We start from the raw sequence: 22,902 nt of genomic DNA on the forward strand, positions 1-22,902 counted from the left end.
CCTGGAGGACAGTTGCATTCAGGGCCTTTTGGTGTAACTGTGTGCCAGTGCCACCACATATGGCACCTCTGCACCTTTCCAGCACTGCTGTCTTACAGAGTTATGTATGGAATACAATCATACTGTGCTTTAGGTTGGAAGCGACCTCAAAGATCATCTAATCTCAACCCAGCTATAAATTGCAGACCTTGGACTAACCTGGAAAATTAACTCCTCTAGTGAGTGAGCGTGGATGGGATTGCAGGGAACTCCCAGTTCTGCCCTCAGTGCACCAACACCACTCTGACCTCTGCAGAGGAATAGAAATTACACGGACAGGGCAACAAAGGGCTGGGGAGTTGTTTTGTTTTGTTTTCCCCAAGAGGAAAAATATGACAGAGGCAATGGAAGCTCCCTGTTAATATTTTTACTGTCTGTTTGTTTCTCTCTCTCTTTTGGCATTTCATTGCTTATGATGCCTGAGGTCTTCCACGTGTCCCCACAAGCAGCTCTGGCAGGGACCACCTTCCCCCATGGACACTCGCACCTCACAGCTCAGCAGGGCTCTTCTTCCCTGCAATTCATCGTCCTTGTCCCCACCGCGAGGTGAGAGCACTCCTGCCTGAGCCCCGTGTCTGCAGCAAAATAAATCCAGCACTGCTCCTGCTGCGTGCCTGGGAGCTGTCATCCCTGGGAGCTTTCCTACCACACCTACTGGAGCCTTCCTTGCCTTTCTGGCTCCTCACACACGAGCACCTCAGAGGATTATGCTGCTGCTAGTTCAAGCAATGATCCCAAGTTTCTGGGTAAGCAGAACAGCAATACTTCAGGGTAGAAGGGAATTTTAAGCAGCCGGGCAATCCATGTCATTCCTTGGAGACATGGGGGTGAAGTTTCACATTGTAAATTCTGGTACTGGTGTGTAAGGGGGGAAAAAAACACCTCTTACAGGCAATTAGGTGAAGAGACTGTCTCCCACTCTGGGCATACTGCTTTGAAATATTTATGACTGCTTTTAAACACAGTTTAGTGATAGAGAAACTTGCCTTTCAGTTTTTAAAACAATCTACTTAACTTTTAAATGCAAATTAATTCCCCATCCATTCCAGTGCTCAGAAAACATTTCTGTGTCTTAATAGACACAATTGCACAGTAGTAAGAGCAGTTTCCCATTTATTATTGTTTATTTATATTTAATGTACATTTAATACATGCTGATCTTAACTTCTCCCTCCTTTCCAATGACTAAGTTTTCTTCATAATTACATGAAAATCGTCTCTATTATGGAGCAGTTGGACATAAATTATTTGTTCCCAATAGATGGATTGCATAAATAAGAATAACAACTTTCATTTTGCAAAGATCACAACAAAGATTTCAAATCTGTCTGTTAAAGAGTGAAGCAAGAACCCTAGCCTGTATCCCTCTTAAATCCTACATGAGCTGTCAAAATTCTGATTCTTTAGCTCAGTCAGCTTAAAAAAAAAATAAAAAAATAATTAATTATTTTCCTTACATGTAACTGAAGATGGCACTCTGTCAGACAGAGACAGCTGGCAGCAAGGTTGCCTGTCTCAGCTTTGCAGATATTTGTAGTTGCCAGCTATCTGGAACAGCCCCCAGTCTTGTCTCACAGCAAGTCAGGTTGTGCACCCAGCTGGCACCAAGCCACAGTCATCATGGCAACCCGCAAAATGCTCTGAAGAAGCAACAGATTTTCACAGAAAAAAAATAAAGATACCCTGGACTGTGAAGAGGGGGAAAAAAAAGAAAAAAAAAAAAAAAAGAAAAAAAAAGTACAGGGTTCTCAGAATGAAAACCTCTTCAAGAAGTTCTCTCTCTTGCCACTGATTTTGGAAATCATCTGGTTATCTGGTTTGGGTTCAGCTCTCCTCTCAGTGCAAACATTACCAGCCTGCAGCTGAGATGGCTGGCTAATCTAATCCCATCTCCCTCATTAAATTAAGAGAATTTATACAGGGTCCTTGAACTATTATCTTGAACTATTACCTTATTCTAGAATGACAACTTTTAAATAACAGCTTCTTTAGGACACTCAGACACCGTACAGGGCTCTGAGTGAAAATAATTTCAAAGTAATGTATTTTGAAGGGAACAGTTACAACTAATATGATGGTTTGATGAAGTCCTAATTAGCTTTTTACCATGTTAACACACAATGAGGACATGCAGAAATTACTATTGGCATAATGATTAATCAGTCTACTTGGCAACAGTTGGGGTGAAGAAAATACAAGCTGATGAAAACACCCTCGACAGCATGCCTAACAGTGAGCTCCAGGGGAACCCGAAGCAGGGTTTTGGTAGCAGCAGGCAGCACCTTGTCTTACCATGACCAAGCCAAGCCACAAAGACTTCACAGGGTCTGCAAAGAAATTCATAGCGGCCATGAGGATTTGATTCACCGCCATGTGGGCACAGGAACAAGGAAAGAAATTCTGTACTATTATCAGCATTGGGCATCATGGTTTTAACAAGCACTTTATGCATTACTAGCAAAGCCACAAGCAATTTGAGCAGGCCTTCACCAAAATGATATTATCAAAACAGATGCAGGAATTACATAGCCATCAAAAAGCATGGAGTTATTCAGAAAACAAAGGAAACTCAGGGCAGAGAGTCACAGGAACTGCAGAGCTGATGGAAGAGAGAACTCAGTCTGAAAACAAAATACAAATTCTTGTCCTTAGATTTGTCCAAATTTGGAGCAGCAGCTGCTGACACTTGCAACACAGCGGAACATTATTTTTAAAGAAGAAACTTCCAGAAGTATGCAACTGTTCCTAAGAATTTCCACTGTTTTGCAATGTATAAATCAGAATTACAAATCAGATTTGCTGTTAGTACCATGGATAGTTTTCATGGGCTGTCAAACTCTGCATCTCTACACTTACTGTTTTTATACATGTCACCTGTCTCAAAAGAAACCAGCTTCAAAACTTCAAAGAGTAGAACAAAACATAAAACAACACATTATGAAAATGCCTAACAAAACATTGGTGATAAATTCCTTTTGCTTATAGCTTAATAGATGGCAGCAGCTGTCACATGGTCTGAACCTCACGAAGAATCACTTCTTTACTAGAAAGCTCATCAGCATGTCATTCTTTGAACATCAGCACTATTTGGTAGTTACTTAGTCTAAAATCCCCAAATTCTGACTTAGCCTAGCAATAAGAGTAAGCAGGAAAAATATATGACAAAGACATCACTCATTTGAAAAAAAATACTTTGAACTGGAGGCAGAATCTCGGAGTTGCATGACGATTTTGGTACCTAATAAGTGCTCTAATATTAGAATGCTAGCTAACATGGCTTGTTTGCTTTCACCTGTTGGGCTCCACTTGTCTTTACTCTTTAGCTTTTTTGAGCTTTACTTTTGAACTCCACTAGATCCTTTACTCCAGGTAATGGTAATAGTAATAAATTTCAGCACTCCCCCATCTTTTCAGCCAATGTATTTTCAATATAATGCTTGGAAACCTCCCTATGTTGATGCCCATTTTTGGAGACTGTGATGTAGTGAGAATTTTCTCTGACCAAGGAGACACATTCCATAAATCTCCCTTTGCCCTCCAGTCTCAGTGTTGCACACCCACCTGGCCTTTCCCTCTTTCACTCAAGAAAAACTCCAGACTTCACTAGGAGATCTAATGCTGCTAACTGAACTTCTAAGCCATTTGTAGCAATAAAACCAGACTATTCAACATACCTCACAAAACTTTTCTTGAATCGTACTCCCTCAACTGAGCAATAGATAGGAGTCCAAGACAGGTTGAAGATTTATTTTTTTCCCCAGGAACTACAACCAATGTTTAAATTGCACGTGATGTTTTCTCTACTGCATGCAATGTTTTACCTGCTGTAATTGTTTCCTGATCATACTTTTTTTTTTTTTTTTTTTTTCACAACATACTGCCACGGTGGTACTTCACAAGAGGCTATGCAGTTGCACCTCCATTTTGCACGTGCATCACATGCCAGCAATTGCAGGCAGTGCATATAGGACTAGATGAACAGATCCATGTCTTTACGCTCACCTGCTGTGCAGATTTCTTTCTCTGCAGGGTGAATTTTATGAAGTAACATTGAGGCCAGGCCAAAACAAAACAAAACTGCATTGCAACACTCCTGCACAGCAAATGGAAAAAACTAAATGTATCTTTAACTTCCAAGACATAAATGAAGCACTGTGTCTAGTTTGGAGCTTTCATATTATTTTCACTACATTTTGTGTCCTTAAACCTTAAAGGATCCTAAAACCACTCTGACTCCAAAAATTTTAAAGGGTTAGTAAACATCGCAGCAGTCCTACCTTGCTTAAACTGAAATGAGCATTTTTTTTCCAGTTTTCTAACTAATCTCTGTTGAGAAAGATAAGATCTTAGTTACCAAAAGATACAAAATGGCTCAAAATGAGGGATTCCTTAGTCCCATACTGTTTGACATTTACAAAATTAGCCAGATGTAAAAGAAAAAAAATAATGACCTTGAAGGTAATTAAGCTCAGAGAGTTATTTAACTGGGGCTCAGTGAAGAATGGTAGTACCCTCATTACTCCGTAACACCACAAAATACTCAAGGTTCAGAACACAGTCCCAAAATCCTCTGCAGCCTGTTTCTATTTAAACTGCTCAATGTTTACGAGCTGCCGAACTGCCCAACCTTCAACACACTGCTTGCTTCGAAACTCAACAGGGGACTGGGGCATGAGGCAGCTGAACCTCAACCTGGCCTGAATGGAAGCTGTACCAGAAGCAATCTTGCCACTGGATTTTTTTATTTTATTTTTTAAAACAAATTCCCAGAAAGGCATCAGGAAACATCCTGGATTCATTACAAAGAGCAGACAACATACAGCAGGGCTGCCCTCAGTGCAGTAGTTCTCAGCTGTTGTATGTCTGTGTCTGCATTTTTGAGGCCAGATCAGGATCTAATCTGCCCAGTTCCCAAAAGGTCATGAAGAAACAGCAGCTGCAGTATAACCCCACTTAGACAATCAAAAATTTCAGATTTTTTCCATTTTCCTTGTAATAGAAACAAGTAAAGAAACCTATCAAAAATCACAAGGATTTTTCTGTGAGTAATAAAGCTGAGATTCCTGTTATTTGGCTATTGATTCATAATGATTCACTCGGACAACACTTTCAAGCTTTCTTCTGAATCATAAAGGCCAAATATTTGCACAAAGCAAGAGAAAAAGAAAGTTAGTTGAACTTGCCTGTCACTGACAGGAGACAATCCTTGGCTCTGTATTTTACTACCACCATGCAGAGATGAGCCACATACATTTCTTGCTCAGAAATGTCCCACATGACTTGCACAAGACAGGGGTACGAGAGACCGGGCACTAAATATCTAAGAACTCTCAATAAACTGAGAATTGGCAGCAATGACACTTTATTGCAGCTGACAGCGTAACCCTAGAGACAGAGAGAAAATTGCTGAAAACACCAGAGTGGTAAGCAGGGCATGCTGAAGGTATTTTTTATGGTCACTCTATGTGGAAGGGCAAAAATAAATCAATAAGTAGAAAAATCTCCCCCGGATGAGAATTCATCTCCTGTCCCTGAACCAGCCCACATGCTAGTCTAGTTTTTATTGCATAACTACAAACCATACATACCAAATGGGTTGACAAAAGTTTGCTTCTCATTTTGGTAGGAAGCTCAAAATAGTATCATCATGTTTTCTTCTCTATATTCATTAATGATCAACCTGTCTTAAAAACAGTACGTGTATATGCAAACATTGTAATGATCCTGTGTAAGGTTTTTGTGGCAACGGTTTTGTAGTAGGGGACTGCAGGGATGAATTTTGTCAGCAGAGCCCAACAGCTACGCCATTTCATGTAAGCAAAATCTTCAGCCAGCTCCAGAAGGGACTTGCTGCAGGCTAGAGATGAGCCAAGGAGCGATGTTGTTTGCTCCTCTGGGAGAGAAGGTCTAAGAAAGAGAAAAACCTGCTGTGCAACAGCAACTGGGAGAGAGAGGAGTGAGAACCAGCCCTGCAGCCCCCCAGGGTCAGTACAGAAGGAGGGCAGGAGGTACTCTGGGCATGGAGCATCAGTTCTCCTTTGACCCATGGAGAAGCCCCCGGTGGAGCACGTGGATGTGGCCTGGAGGAGGCTGCAGCCCATGGAGAGCCCCTGCAGGAGCAGGCCCCGGGTCAGAGCTGCAACCTGTGGAGAAAAACCTATGCAGGAGCGGTGGGTCTGGGGGGAGCTGTCACCCACCCATGGGGGACCCATGCTGGAGCAGTTTGCTACTGGGGAATGGATGGACCCCATGGTACAGAGCCGTGTGGGAGCAGTGCTTGAAGAGCTGCTGCCTGTGGACAGCCCCCACAGGCTCATTTTGGGAAGGATGGCATCCCATGGGAGGGACCCCACAGGGAGCAGGGGCAGGGAGTGACCGTGAGGGAGTAGCAGAGATAAAGCATCAGGGACTGACTGCAACCCCCATTCCCCTGTGCCATGCAGGGGAAGGAGATAGGAGATGGTAGATGAGAAGCAAGGTGTTCTTAGTTTCTCACAGATTGAGTTTGCTAGTGATAGGTAATAAACTCTATTCATTTCCCTCTGCTGAGTCAGTTTTGTCCATGACAATGATTATTGAGTAATGTCCCTGTCCTTATCTCAACCCTTGACCCCTTTCCATCACATTTTCTCCCCTTTTCCTTTCACGAGGAGGAGTGAGAAAGCAGTTGTGGTGGTGTTAAGCTGCCCAGCCAGGTAAAACCACCACAGATCCCCAGAAAGATCTCACTGAGCTGAAAAGTGGTGGTTCCCTCTCCCTCGTCAAAATACAAGATTTCTGCTACTGCAACAAAAATGTCACAAATGTTGTTCACCATGATAGGAGGATGTTTCCCAGGGAACAAAGATAACTTTATCACTGGGCTATGTTCACTCCATGTGAGCTAAACAGTACCCTAACCCCCATTTAAATGTAGTGCCAGGATAAAAACCATTCATGAAAATTTTAAAATAAAATTTAATCATGCAGGAAATCTTCTCCCTGCACATACACAGTCAGATCTGCTGACTGAGAGCAAACTAAAAGTTTTTACTTCCATCAGCAAAACTGAACCAGTTCTCTTAATCCATGGCTGCAGATTTTCTTCTAATTTGTGAAAACAACCTAAGTAGGTGATCAATGACGACACTTTTGCCAGTCACACCAGAAGCCATTCTGCTTGCTGTGCCTTGGCTATGTGGAAGGGACACAGCACAGTGATGCCAGCACTTGGTAGCCACCATGTCAGACACACCTGGAGGAGCAACACATGCATGGTGCAGGAGTGATAAGCTTTATGCTGGGCAGGTCTTCACCAGCAGTGAGCAAGCCCTTGTGTACACACTCAGTTTTGTTCTGGATCAGTCACATACCAACTCTTTGGGAAACAAAAAGATATCAAGATTTCATATGAAAATTTTGGCTGGTTCTCAAAGCAGCAAACACTTCAGAATAGAATTTCTATTTGTGACTTGTTATACAATATAAAGCACTTCTACATTTCAAAAATTTATTACAGAAACCTTTTGCTTTGAGGCTTTTCAAGTTGTAACTTAATAGAGAATATAAAAAGAAGCAGAAAGCTGGCTGCAGGTTTAAATAATTACTTAAAATTACAAGGCTGTTTCAGGTATGTCTGCTGCAAAATTAATGATTCCTTAGTAGTACATACACTCTAAATTAAAAAAAAAAAATCATTAATCACGTATAGATTTGCACTATGTCCTACGGTATGTGTTAAAAAAAGTAAACATCTGGTTAAAGCCTTGGTTTAAAAAAAAAGAAAAAATGTAGTAAAGAGAATGATAATGAAGCATAATATACTGCAATTGTTCATCTTATGATCACATATTGACTGTTAGGAATATACTCATTTAAGAGGAGGGCACTTTTTCAGCTGCCAAGCACACACTTGCACAAAAGGGAGAGCTGAATGTTCCCATGAATTTAATGATTCGTCTTTACAGTTAGCGACAATCTCACCTCAATCATTTCCATGCTGCACAGAGGAGCTCAAATCTCAACCCTAAAACCACGCTTTCTTAGTTCAGATGTTGGAACAAATTCCTGTTTAAAGCTTGTCTCCTTTTCATGAGAATTACAATTACAGCTACCATTTCCTTAGTACAGGACTGGAAAGCTGTTTCCCTATCTGACCCAGGTGCTTTGCCAGACACCCTTATCAGTCTGCCATTCCAAGCTTCTACACAAGCCCACTGAAACCCCAGGATGAGTTTGATCCAACCTGCAACATTCAGAGCAGAGAAACAACATTGCTAAGCATTGTTCCTGCTGTGTGCTGGTTTTGGTTTGTTCCCACAACTATAGATACATCCACTATCTAAGGAAATTTAGAGAGCTAGTATGCTTGCTGTATCACAGCTGGACCCAACTTTTCAAATTCAGATTTCCTTAAAAAAAAAGTCTATTTCTTCCATTCCGTCTTTAATAAAATAGAGAAGAATTTGGGGTTCATTGTGTTTTTATTTATTACAATTTGACTGAAGAGATTTTAAAAGATGTCTGACAAAGCTGTTACAAACAGAAGCGATTTCAACTGATTTTACTTTTTTGTTTTATTCTTGCAAATAAAACACTTATTTTCATCTTGTGTTTTTCCCCTCTGGCTGTTTGTTGTTGCTGTTGCTTTGTTTTTAGTGTACATCTTAGTTTGAAGATCAGCAAAACAAACATGAAGCTAACACATTTGCATACAATTGCTTATGCTTTAAGCCTGCAGTAAATACTGTTTCTGTACTTGTAATTAGTGAAGTGCAAATATGGGCTGGATACCATCACAGACAAGTAAAAACATTGTTTTGCAGTGACTGAAATCCACCCTCATGCAGAGAAATTCTCTTGCATTTGGTGGAAATTATGTCTTGTGGGAATCTTTTCAAGGATCTCTCAAGAAGGCAAATTTCTCTTACCTTGATTTTGAACACAGCCTCTCCAAGTGGTTGGACAGATTAAAGGGGTATATAAAAAACCCTTTCCAACTAGGTCCAAATTTGAAGACAACCTGTATTAGAGCTGAGCCTCAGGGATATTATACAAGGAACATTTTTTGGAAGCACAACAGCCCATAAGTATGCATATAGAGAATCTATGTAATGCAGGTTCTTGGAGACTTGAGACATGGCCACCATTCTTCAACATCCACTGAAATGCCAAATCAGAATGATAGAAAATAGCCTAATATGTGTCCCCCCCCCCCCCCCTTTTTTTTTTTTTCCCTTTCTCAAGATGAGGACTTTATCCTCTCCCCCAGGAGCATAAGATCTCATTTCAGAGTCCTGTCCCTATGAGATTTTCTAAATGAATTAGCCCTGATTAGAGTACGATTTAGCATGCAAATTTCCAGAGGTGTCTGAAAAGTCCTGTTGTCACATGATGCATAGTTTATCAATATCCAAAACAAAAATAAGTTCAGCAAGTTTCTTTCTTCAGATGCAGAAATATTTTATCTTTTCTTTCTATTGTGTTGCTGCTGCTTAGAGTAGTTCATAACTTGTTTCTCACCAAGCTGTCTGTAATTTGATAGCCTGAGTATATCCAGAGGTTCCCCTCACCCTCCTCCTCCCCCTTTCATTTTCCTGCCCTTGTATTTCCTGAGCATTCATCTTTCAAACAGAGACTATCCCCGCAACTTGCCCTTAATCTCTTTTGGGCTAAAAATCACCAAGTGTTTGATGATTTCTCCAAAATAAGTCCCAGCGCTCTGTCTCACATTCCTGACCTGTCTGCAATGCACACACAGCCCAAAACCACATGCCACAGAGGCCGTGCGGCTGCAAAGCTGTGATGTGCGCCTGTGTGGAGCAAAGGGAGCAAGGTTCTTTGCCTTTTCTAGGTACTTCGAAAGATGAATGAGAATATTTTCAAAGCTGATGCAAGAATGTGAGCAAATAGGTCATACATAGCTAGCTTACGGAAATGATACCTCATCTTTTATTGACCACTTGATACGTTCTCTGGTGGTAGCAGAAGAGAAGACTTCTCTTCTTCCAGGAAGAAAACAATGTACCTGTCTCCAAAAAATATGTAATAGTCCTAGCTAACTATATAAGGATAGGACAAGGCAAGATAGGACAGTGCAGGTTAGTCCATAGAGCATATTACAGTGCCATGCAAGCAATGTCTCCTGACATGCATTAGTGAGGGCATGCTTGTGCAATGGCTAAAAAGCCAGGGCTGCTGGCACTATGGAAGGAAAGCCAAGGGTAAGATTTCATCTGGAGGGACTGTGCTGCTTTGTCACGTAAGCTGGGGCTAGCTTCTGAATTTTTGAATTTGCTATTCAAAAGCAAATGTTCAGTTTTTGTTTTATAAAAATAAAATTTTTAAATGCAAATTGGGATTACAGTACATATTGTACATATAAGGATAAAATATAAAAAGCAGCTCAGCAAACAATTTGTCAAATTAGGTTGCAGAGATGTTTTTTCTATAGATTATCCTCATTAAGACATATGACAGCTTTAAGATCATTTTGTAGCACAAGTTTAAGCTAATAAATCCTCCTAAAAAGCTTGTCACTACTTTCTGTTTATCATTGGGTTAGCATTTGGCTGTGACAGAACTGAAACACAGACTGCTTTCATTTCTAAAGATCACATTGTTACAGTAACCACTTTTCAAGTGTATCAGCATAGCATAACACACATGAATTTCCATGTTCCTTTAAATCACTGGTAGGCAGGATACTAGGCCGTCTGTGAAAAAGCACACCAAACAGTTGAGAAATTTCCCCTTGCTACAGATAAAACATCAGCTCAGAAGAGCTGCTGTAGTAGGAGGAACACATACAGCTCTTGTCAACCACTATCAGATTGCTAAAAGTGATCCTGTAATTTTATGACACTAATACTGTATACATTCATAGACAGCCATGGCAGACGCACTTGCATGTTTAATGGCTATTATTTTGGGCACAGGAGAAATAGCAGTGTCTAAATCTAAGATTTTTTTTTTTTTTTCCTCTGAAACCAAGGGGCTAGGGCACCTGACAACCTACAGAGAATGACACAGACCTGAGACAAGGTTTGAGTGTGCAACTACCCTCATGCCCACAGGGGATGCAGTACACACTGAACAGAGCACACCCAGCCATTGTATCCAAAACAATTGTCACTTACACTATGGCATAGATACTTGGAGCACGAGAACCAAAGTAGAATTGCAGAGACCTGAGAGAGTGCATTATCTAAGTTATTTTTTTTAATAATTAACTTGAGTCCTTGCAGCAGATCCCTCAATCAAATAATAGGTACGGGCTATGAAACTGACAACAGTTCCAAACTGACCATTGCAAAACCTCAAAGCATCTACAGATATTATATATATTTTCCCAAGAATTAGTATCTCTGCTTTCTTAATGAAGGAAAATTGAAGCTGCTTCCAAACATTTTCAGTATTGGAATTTCAAGCCAGAATTTTTGGCAATCATTAATCATTTTCAGTGTATTTAAAATGTTTTATTAAGATCTCTATCCCCCTTGTTACAAGAAACAGGGTATAAAACATGCCAGGATCCAATAGGTCCTTCAACAATTAAAGAACTGTGCTCTCTAATCAGTCATATGCATTTTGCTTAGACTTTTTATTAGCATAGGTTTTTTTTTTTTTTCATAGTATGAGTCACATTAACACAAAGAATTTGGTCTGATCTAATGAGATTAACAAACAGCAAATTCCAGTCTTCAGTAAGAATTACTAAAGAAAACCCTTTGTTGAATCAGACGTCTCCTTCAGCGCTAGGAATTCAAGCTTTCCTGCTTATGCAGATGTTCTTGGTCTGCATTCCCATGCGAGGATGGCATCCACAGCAGCAGCCAGCAGCTGCTCACTTTTCTGGAGCACATTGCTTTGAATGCAGCTACTAGTGAATTACACACCCTAAATCTGACATAAATAGAGTCTCAAGATATAAGGAGTCATAAATGAGATTTGATGGGCTTTAACTGCAGTCGAATACTACAGGAAGAACGAACTCAACAAAAGCATGTACATTGCATGGATGCTATTTGCTTCCTTGTGATAAAGTGGCAACTTAAGCTGTGAAAATTACTGTCATCCATCTCACCCCATGCATTTGCACGCTTGGGAAGTGTAAGTGAATATGCAGCTACGTGTTTCGCAACCAAAACATTTCTCCTAAGTTAAAAAATAAAAAGAAGAGACTTTGATGCATTTCACTAGAAATGATGAGGCAGCATGTGGAGGCCTGTGTGTTTCCAGCCCATCAAAATGGGGGGTTTCAACCTGCCCTACACCAGCTCAACTCCTCTGCCTCACAGCTCAGATGAAGATCCCCTGCACAAAGGTCCAGCATCTCCAGTCAAAAGGATAGGCTTTACCTTCCTTTAGCTAAAAATATCCTCATCTCTACTATATGCTATTAGAGTACCTTCTCATTGCTTATTTTTGTGGGCACTGAGAGCATTTCTTCTCAGTCCTCCCACCTGATCTCTCTAATCTTGTAATGTCTTTGTATGAATCTAGATGTGTGAGGAGCACATAGACATATGTTCCACGAGACAGATTTCTACATATATACATGTATATATTTAGTTTATTTAAACTTAAGTCAATTCCACTTCTCTGGGAGCAGTGAATACCATGAGAAAATTGTGTTGCGATAAACAGCCCTTATAACTTTTAAAGAATATTTTAAACTGTCTTTTGTTTTCCAATAATATTTCTGCCTTTGCATCATGTCCATCTCATTCCTTCATTCTTTATTACCAGTTCTTGGTACACTTCTATCAATTTTCTATTTAGATGATAACTGCAAATATAACGGTTCCTTCACTTACTTGTTTTTGTTGCATCTTTCATGTTATCACCAAATTTTCATTTTCTAAATCTGGATCCTTTCCTTTTATGTTTTGTTGCATAGAGATCATAATCCCACATTATTCATTATCTCATAGTGAGACTGAAGAATTTACTGCTGCTGACGTAATATGGAAAAACAAATTGATACTAATAAAGTTACCCATCAGCTGAAAATTTGGTCTGATTTTTGCATAGGACATTACCCCAGCAAAACTCTTATGATCCTCACGTCTATGCATGATTATAATACAGAAGTGCAACCTGCTCCTGTAAATTTACAAAGAGGAGCTGGTTCCAAACATTATCCTAACAGCTAAATACAACACTGATATTTCTTTGTAAAATGGAATTGGGTAACTGAAACACACATGACATCAGAGTTCAGGGGACTGGAGGCAACGTTTGCATTCATCACCTGGGATAGAAATGTAAAAATGGTTTTGTCTACAGCAAATGACATAACATTTACAAAATTAAAGAAATAAAAGAAGGCTTGAAGCAAAACACAATTTTTCATTCTAATGGCTAGTCTATACTCCCTTTGCTTGCACAGTGAAAAGCACACTGCATGACACCAACTATTTATTTAATCCACGTTATTTTTTTCTTAAATTAGAAGAACAACTTCTGTAGAAGTTTCCACCAAAGAAAGCTTAAACATATTTAACATACTTTTAAATACACTTATTGCAAATCAATTGCTCACTTGTTTAAAATCAGGTGTGAGGACAAGTACCAGCTGGAAAGCAGCTCACAGCAATGTCCTTAACCCAAACCCTGGGGCTGGTACACCTGTACCACCCCCTTTGAGCCTGAACAAGTTCCCCAGCAGTATTGGTGCCCTGGGTGTGTGAGGGGGTGCAGGCACCTCAGCCCCGTTGCCAGCTCCTGGCCTGCCCAAAGGGCCAGGGCACTTGGGCCAATGCATGCACAAGGATGAGTGTTTCAGCAAGAGGAGAGGAGCAGCTCTTGCATCACAAGCAAAATTGCACAGGGAAGTCCATGTGAACAGAGGATAAATTTCTTTCACCTCTAAAACACTTTTGATAGAAATCCTATGTAAGGGGGGAATACTGAAGTAAACATTTCAGATGCTGACAGACAGAAGGAAAAAGTAGAAACTTAGAGCCCAAAGCATCAGTACAAATAATACCTGAAACAGGGCACATAACAAATTTTAAAAGGTTCAGGGCCTGGGCATAGCACCACAAATCAGAAAATCATATAAGAACAGCAAAGCATAATTTACTGCTTTTCTTCCCTTTGTGGATGCGGAGTCACGTGAAGCAAAGAAACCTATACTAAAAATAAGGCTGAATGATCTGTGATAGGAAGTAAAAGATAGAATCAATCTTCAGCACCCTGTCAGCCTATACATTGATACACACAGCAAAAACTTGGCAGACAAAGCAACCACGGTTTCTCAGAGCTGCTGAGGGACCAGCAAGCCAGCAGGAGGTTGCCAGAGCAGGCTGTCCCTGCCAGCAGGCACCCAATTAAAATCTTCATATCCCATCTACCAACATCGTACCAGCAGGCCAGAACTGATCTCCACCAGTTAAGAGAAAAATACATTTATGTTCTTAATGAACTGAGAGATTCTGTTTATCAAAGATATATTAAAAGCTTTTAAACAGAAAGCTGAGATAAGAAGAGAGGAAAAAGATGTTCAACTCTCATGCACCCACTGTCTTTGTTTATGAAATATACACCATATAGTAAACCTATTGGAACATATTTCAGTGTGCTGCTCTTCTAAGCAAATACTACATTTAACACATTTAGGGAAATAATTAGTGTAAATAACTACCACCTGTATTTTTCTTCAAGGACACCAGAGGGGAAGACAAACTTGGAGCTCCATACCCACCACCACCCTAGACCTCAAGACCCAGCTCTCCAAGGCCTGTGGCCTGGGAAGGCCTGACGCTCGAGTATTTGTTCGTGCTGAAAGCAGAAAAACAGCACATGAAATAATAAATAGCAGAAAATAGGGTATTTAAATAGGCATGCAAAATATGCTATATATGGTAACAAACATATTATGAGAACTATGATACCATTTAAGCAGAACCTAGAGGATAGTTAGGCTATACTGTGTGGTCTGCTCAGAGACCTAGAATCATACATTTACCAAGCTGTAATAATAAATTTTTGGCAAAAACACGCACAGCAATACATTAGAACAAAGATATGGCAATCAGTATCAGAAACTGCATTTCAACAGCAACAGCTGTTCTTCAAAGAAGAAGAGGAAGAAGATTAATTTAAAGGCTAAACTCCAAGCTATGACCATGACGTCCTTCATTAGGTTGGCATCATTTCAGATCAACTCTACTGACCACAGTACATTACTCAATAGGGATATTCCAGTTTTAGCACATAATAAATGATTTCTGAATTAGCTTTATTATTATAAATTAGCTGATTTTAACTACGTCACTTACTGCTGGCCTGTGCAAATCAATGGGAAAAACAGACTTGCACAATGAGCAAGCAATATTTTCTTCTTTAATCCACAAACTGCCACTAAATACTTATTGGCTGCCCTCCCAAATGAAGGGGAAATAAGAAGAGTAGAACTGATTTCAGCACTGTGGACCTTCTGCAAACAAAGGAACAAGCTGAGGGCTCGTTGCGTTCAACCTGAACCTCCCTCAGAGGAGCCCTTGTATAACCAGCGTGTCCTAAGCAGGGCTTTTCTATGTCCATGTGCATGAGTCAAAAGGAGGCTCTTGTGGCCAGACCATGGAAGCAGAGCAGACTGGAGCACAGGGGTGCTGCAGTCAGCGGGCTCAATGCTCCACATTGCAGCCCCTGCAGAAAGGCACCCCCACAGTGCTGCCTGGGCTTGGTACCACACAAACACTTTCCACCACAGCTTTGTCCCATCATGTCTGGCCAACAATTGCTCTGGCATCATTTTATCAATGCAGCCATTATATATCAACCCTTCTTTCACTGTTTTTAACTAGGATTTCCTGGAAATAATTTTCTCTTTTTCTACCTATACTGTTTTTCTACTGTTATTAATATTAGGAAGCAAGCACAGAATAACATTTGATAGACAGTCTGTCAGACAGATCTACAAACCTTTCAATAACACGTAGAAACCCAGGTTCATAATGGGTGTGCTAAAACAATTATAAGTACAGCAGCTCAGACTGTGATGTTGCAATGCAAAAGCAACTGCACCATTACGGTAATTTAAAAGATACCAAGAGAGGAAAGAAGGGGGGGAGCAGGAGAAAGAGCTTTCAAGATTGATTAGATGTTGGCACTGTAATGCCCTTTCTTTAAAAAAAAAAAATAATAAAAAGTATATAGCGTGCAGTACTGTTCCCTGCTGACTCCAAAGCACTGCGACTGAGAGCACAGTTCACAATTACAGCAGACTCTGAAACCTGTCAGTCAAGCATCTGAGCTGGTAATATCAAACAAAACAGCAGATTTACACCTGGGAAAAGAAGCTATAATGTAAGAAATACGTTTTCTTTGCTCTCATTTATAATGGTAGTGGGGGAACTAACTACAGGGGGTGCTTAGCATATTTACAAGACACTACAGAAGACATTTAGCATATTTACAAGCAACAATGGCATAGTTTTGCATGTTGAAATTTAAATATTGTAAAATCTACTCTGTCTTTAGCTTCTGTGACTTAAAGTATCTGTATCCAAACCTCAGGATGAAACTTTTAAATCAAATAATTTCAATAATGAAAACTCCATGCTCGACTAGCTCATCATGCTCACAGAGCTTTTGCTATGAATACTCTAATAGCAATAGAGCACTTTGGTTTGGTTTGTGTTTTTAACTATTATTTTATACTTTATTTTAAAAAAGAGAAAGTTAAAAAGGGCTGTTAATGTTTCAGAATAAAGTGGAGATTTATTTTTAGAGGATATTCGTAATAGTAAAATGTGCTGAAATAAACATGCTTGCATTATCTTCACACAGCTGTGTCCAATTGAGCACTCCTATACACTGGTGTCACTGGTGTACTGGTTTTCATCTCTTTTAGAGGCAATGAGCAACAGATCAGTAGAGCTTCCATTCTCTCTGGTCTTGGGAAAAGCTACGTGGAGGTGGATAGAAGGAACAGGGTATGCACTAGGAATGGTCTGGTGCAATCCAGTTGGGTACAATGAACAGACTGTGTCTGGCCCCATTGGGAACCTGACAGATTTATAACCTTTCTCCAGAAATGGGGGAGCCCAGAGGAGGGGAGGGCATGCAGCATGGGGCCAGTGGAAATGACAGCACTGCAGTGCCATTTGCTGAGCAGTGCCATTCACTGGCAAGACCAGCCAAAGCTCCCACATTGGCCACATTCATTTTATATTTCACTGCAAAACCTGGATTAAGCAAATACAGAACACATCAGTGCTGATCTTGTATCAAAAAAAAATCTGTTGATCCAAGGATCACATGCTTGAGCTAATGAAGAGGTAACTTGTATAATGCATGAGTTTAGTCAGCTGAATATGAGCCAGCAGTGTGCTCAGGTGGCCAAGAAGGCCAATGGCATCCTGGCTTGTATAAGAAGCAGTGTGGCCAGCAGGGCTAGGGAAGTGATCTTTCCACTGTACTCAGCTCTGGTGAGGCCACACCTCGAGTACTGTGTTCAGTTTTGGGCCCCTTGCTACAAGAAGGTTATCGAGGTGCTTGAGAGAGTCCAGAGAAGGGCAACAAAACTGGTGAGGGGTCAGGAGAACAAGTCTTACGAGGAGCGGCTGAGGGAGCTGGACTTGTTCAGCCTGGAGAAAAGGAGGCTCAGGGTCAACCTTATTGCTCTCTACAGGTACCTTAATGGAGGCTGTAGTGAGGTGGGGGTTGGTCTGTTCTCCCACGTGCCTGGTGACAGGCTAAATCCTGGACAATTCCAGACAGGGAATGGGCTAAAGTTGCGCCAGGGTTTTTTTTAGGTTGGATCTTAGGATGAACTTCTTTACCCAAAGGGCTGTTAGGCATTGGAATAGGCTGCCCAGGGAAGCAGTTCAGTCACCATCCCTGGAGGTCTTTAAAAGACGTTTAGATTTAGAGCTTAGGGATATGACTTAGTGGAAGACTTGTTAGTGTTAGGTCAGAGGTTGGACTAGGGGATCTTGGAGGTCTCTTCCAACCTAGGTGATTCTGTGAGTCCACTGATGCAGGGAAGACATCTTTTAGATAAGATGAAGACCAAGTCTGATGGTTTCTCTCATAGAAACAGCATCTACAACACCCACAGCAACTTTAATGCAAGCTGCACATCATAGATCAAGGTTAAAAAAGGCTGTGATTACAGCCTGTGGATAAATATCAGACTCCTTTCCTCTCTCTGACTGCCCCTTAATACATTTAGTGGCAGTGAGAACACTTGCACAAGCGTAAAAGAGAAGATGAGAGAGAACAGACACATCCCAACCTAGATCTAGAAACACAGCTGAGACCCTTTAATGCAGAAATGTCACATGAAGCACTCCCTTGACAGGTACTCATATCCTGAGAGTATTTCAGCCCCCAACAGCTAAGTGGATTATGATTCAGTAGGAAGGACTGAAGCCAGAATTACCAACTGCTTAAATTTAACTCTAATTACTGCCAACTAAAACTTAATATTGTAACAGCTTTTTGTAGACTTTACTGCATTAAAAATAGTAAAAGCCATTTTCATTTTTTAGTAAAATTCTGATTCCTGACCTATACATAAAGTTTCCCTCCATTTTTCAACTAATAAAAATCATTTAAATTTTCATGCAACTCGTGGAGTTTCCCAATTACATATGACTTGAGACAGATTGCAATTTACAATACTCATCAAATATGTTTATTCAGGAATTTAGGTAAATATAATGGAGAAAAAATACACAATTTTTCTGCATTTGGACTTCTTAAGTAAAGGTAAGAGTTTAACATCTTAAATGCAGTAAAGCAGCACAGAAGATAAAAGCAGAAGCAGCTTTGTTATTTTTAGCTTAATTATTGCTGTGAGGAATGTTTTAACAATTCGTGTCCATAAAGAACAATTCTGTTTGAAATGTTTGAATCCTGTCTGCCTCTGGGCCCTGCACTGGCAATTCAATGCTTGAACCACAGCTGCAGTGTGTCCCAGTCTCCCCCTCATTCCTCATTCTAGCCAATTTATCACTTCTTAAATTTATGAACCTGTTTGCTTTTGTTATTCCGGACTTCTATTTCTAACACTGCTATAGATGTGTCTGTGAATGGCTGGGGAAGAATGTTTTAATTACCCGTGTGTCTGGGAGTTTCAGAACAACTGATAACAACTAGTGACTGTTATGGGATACTATGTGGATCTTTGGTATCTGGTTAGGGGGGGGCCGAGAAAGAAGCTGAAAAGCGGCTGGGAGACAAGATTTGAAGAAGGTGTTTTGAAGAAGGTGTTCTGTAAACTTGGGATGGTGCCCAGTAAGTACAAAGGGGAAGAGGAAGACTGCGAGCCTTCAGCATGGAAGACCCCTAGAGACCCCCAGAAGAGACCCCAGAGGAGACCGCGCATGCTCCAGTAGGAGGGACTGCACCCCGGAAGCTAATTTTAATAATCTATTTTTTTAGAAGTAGTAATGAATATGTATTAGTCTAGGAGCATAAAAATCAGCTGCTTGATGTAACTGGTGTGCGTCCTGGTGGAGCGGAGACTCCCGGTGCACCCAGCGCTGTTTGCTTACCTCTATTCCTTTATATTCTTTCAATAAATCCTATTTTTTTATTTAATCCTAATTTGAATCCTGAGCCATTTATAACAATTTGGGGGCTCGTCCGGGATGGCTATAGTTCCTGAATTCTGATTTAATCTAGGAGGGGCGCCCCACCATTTGGTGGCTCCTGTTTGACTCAGATCGGGACTAATGCCATTCTGAACCTGAATAAAGGTAAGCAAAGAATTTGATTTTTTTTTGAGCTCCCTTGCCGGCTGTGTTTTTGTGCCCGTAATTCTGCGCGCGAAGATCCGGACGAAGACGACAGGGTCGTTTGGATACCGTTCGGTTGGATTCCGGTGTCCGGAATCGAACCGGATGAAGACGACAGTCGTTTGGATACCGTCTGGTTCGATCCCAGACGAAGACGCTTGTGGATACCGTCCGGTTGGACTCTGGACGAAGACGACTGATTCGTAAGATACCGTCCGGTTGGGTAAAGGTACGGTTGCCCGTGTTTGTGTGTGAGAGTGTAACAGACTTCTAAAGTCAGCGTGGAGGTCTTTTTGTTTTCTCACCAGTTCTAATCTCCTGTCGGGGGGGGCTGGGCTGGTGAATGGAGTGATACGTGGGTGGGTGATAGGTCCTAAACCCCCTGCAAGACACTCTTACTGGGGGCAACCAAGGGCTGTGGGAATTGCCACTAGTAAAATTCCCGGATGGGTCAGATAAAATCGAAGACCAAGGACCAGAAAGGGAGCAAATTACCAGATATATGACCAAAAAGTCCATTATGAATAATGATTAGAAATTGGAACAATAGGGGCCCCAGAAAATTAAAGAGTAAATTGAAAATGATCCAGTATTATATGATAGAATGACCAAAAGAACCCTTAAGACCCCATGTATTTTGATCCACGGAGGACGGGGTCTGTCAGGCTTTAAACATTAATAGTAGAATAGCTGTGGATCCGGAAAAGAGCAAGCTGAAACAATGGAATTAGAAATTAGAGAGCAATTGATTAAGAATGAGTATGTGCTGCATTTGTGCCTGTGCTGCACTTATACCACCAGATAACAGGAGCCTCTCGGACCCCGAGAACCAGATCAAAAACAACCTCATGGTTCAGATTTTAATCAAGGGGTCTGAGATAAGGAGGACTGTTCACAAAGGGACAGGTTAGGAATATGTATATGTATAGGAATGTTTATGTATATGTAACTCTTTACTAAAGCAATTTGCCATGTTAGGCGTGTACGACTTTGGTGGGACTACCCGCCCCGTGCTGCATGGAACTGAGTAAACATACCTACTTTACAATCTTACGGATTGTGGAGTCAGCTTTCTGTGAGTCATTTTGGTGAGCCAGGCAGGAGACACTCTGCTCGGCTGTGGGATCGGCTGCAGCGTGGACACCCCTAGGTGCACCCTGAGCGTTTTGCTCGGAGGGGACTCCACTCTCAGCTGCTCACCGCAGGAGCAAAGATCTCCTGAAACTGCAGACAAACGGTATGTTTTCGGCTGCTGGAGGGATACTAACTGGAGTGTTAATAATTGTATGTGTTTTTATGTATGTATTTTGTGTTGTATTTTGTGTTGAAATTTTGTATATTGTAATATTTGCATATTGTACGTATTTTGTGTTGAAAGTATTTGTGTAAGTGTAAGGGTTTGAAACAAAGTGTTACAAGTCACTTCACGAAGAACACAGTCAGAGACAATACTTATTTGGTTGGTTATCACTCTAAGTTATATTCCTGTGGTATGAATGAGATGTGCTGGAGGCCTCCGTGTGCGATTGTGCTGTGTGAGTGAGACGCAGCGTTGCTGCAAAGCGAGTGCAGAGTTCCGATCCGTGGTTCTGTACTCTCTGCAAGGGGAGTGGGCAGAGATGAACGAAGTGCTTGACAGACTGAAAAGAAGTGCTGTTTTATCCAAGTTTGAGTGGTGGTGCCTAATATATGGGCCCGGTGTATCTTGTGTATCTCGTGTATCCTATTTTTGCTCTTAAATGTTTTGACTGTGACAAGAAAAAGGCAGGAGCATGATCTGACTCTACTGGTGCTTTCGGCTGTGCTTCCTGCAACATATGAGGCCCGCACAGGCCGAGACCTGGACTCGCTGAGACCTGAACAGGCCGAGAGACCGGAGCGGCGCCGAGAGACTGGAGCGGCACTGGGAGACCAGAGAAACTACGGAGGGAGTACCGCTGGACGGAGAGAGCCCTGGGACGCTGCAGAGCCACAGACGGCTCTGAGAGACAAAGAATAGACCTGACAGAAGCTGCAAAACGCGGGGAAATTGAAGTAATTGCGGAACATCCGAGATCGAGTTGCTACGGGAGATCAGAGGCGTCAGTGGACACCGGCAGTCGACTCTCACCGTGAGGCGAGTCGGCGCAGAGCAGAGGGGCGGACATCAGGACCCTGCAGCCTGTCTGATGTAACCATGGAGGCAGCGGCAGCAGCGGCTGTGCTGCTTCACTCTAGCATTCTTTTTATAAAAGGTTTATCTTGCAATGCAAAAAGGACTATTAGTCCCCAGATTGATGTTATAACCATTACTAATGACGACTTAGCTCTATTGCAGGGCAGGAGTGCAGAGACGCAGATTACACTGCCAAATGACCACCGGCAGGCTCTTTCACAAACCTAAGGTTGCAGCTGGCACTGCCTGCAGCCGTATAGCAGACGTTACACTCTCTTTCCTAACTAGTAATCATGTGTCTCATCCATTTGTGGTGAATGGTCAGTGGCAAAAAGAAAAGGAGGATGCCACTGACACTAACAGCATGGGTAATAGGAGTAGTATAAGTGACACAGGTGATGGTGCGGAGCGCTCTGCCTGCTGCTCACCTTTGCCCGACAATGTGACTTGTATCTACAAGAATGTATCTACAAGAAGTGGCGATGTGACAGAGATCCTTATTGTAAGGATGGAAGTGATGAAATTAACTGCCCTTCCTGGACCTGCAGGCCAGACCAGTTCAGATGTGAAGATGGGAACTGTGTCCATAGGAGTAGGCAGTGCAGTGGTCTGAGAGACTGTCTGGATGGCACTGATGAAACAATGTTATTCAGTGCTCTGGACCTGGCAAATTCAAGTGCAGAAGTGGAGAATGCATAGATATCAATAAAGTGTGTAACCAGCAGAGAGACTGCAAGGACTGGGGTGATGAGCCCCTGAAGGAATGCAACATAAATGAATGTGACTGTCTAGCTGAGTTTGAGTTTGTAAACAAGAGAAACTGTGGAGGTATTGATGAATGCCAAAACCCTGGTATCTGTAGTCAAATCTGTATCAACCTGAAATGTGGCTACAAATGTGAATGTAGCCGTGGCTATCAGATGAATCCTGCTACAGGAACCTGGAAAGGGCCATACGGCAAAGCAAATTAGA

General features: G+C 41.5%; 1 protein-coding gene and 1 long non-coding RNA gene across 2 annotated transcripts in view; one reads left to right on the forward strand and one right to left on the reverse strand.

Annotated features, from left to right (window-relative positions):
- Positions 1-22,902, reverse strand: part of SMYD3 (SET and MYND domain containing 3) — a 397,374-nt gene that overhangs the window by 220,372 nt on the left and 154,100 nt on the right. The window lies entirely within an intron of this gene.
- The window catches only part of LOC116487728, a 50,982-nt gene continuing 44,316 nt past the window's right edge, over positions 16,237-22,902 (forward strand). Inside the window, exon 1 of the long non-coding RNA XR_004253096.1 lies at positions 16,237-16,335. This is a non-coding gene — a long non-coding RNA (uncharacterized LOC116487728). The remainder of the gene's footprint in view (positions 16,336-22,902) is intronic.

This window comes from Aythya fuligula, chromosome 3 (assembly GCF_009819795.1).
Source record: "Aythya fuligula isolate bAytFul2 chromosome 3, bAytFul2.pri, whole genome shotgun sequence".
Taxonomy (NCBI): Eukaryota; Metazoa; Chordata; class Aves; order Anseriformes; family Anatidae; genus Aythya; species Aythya fuligula.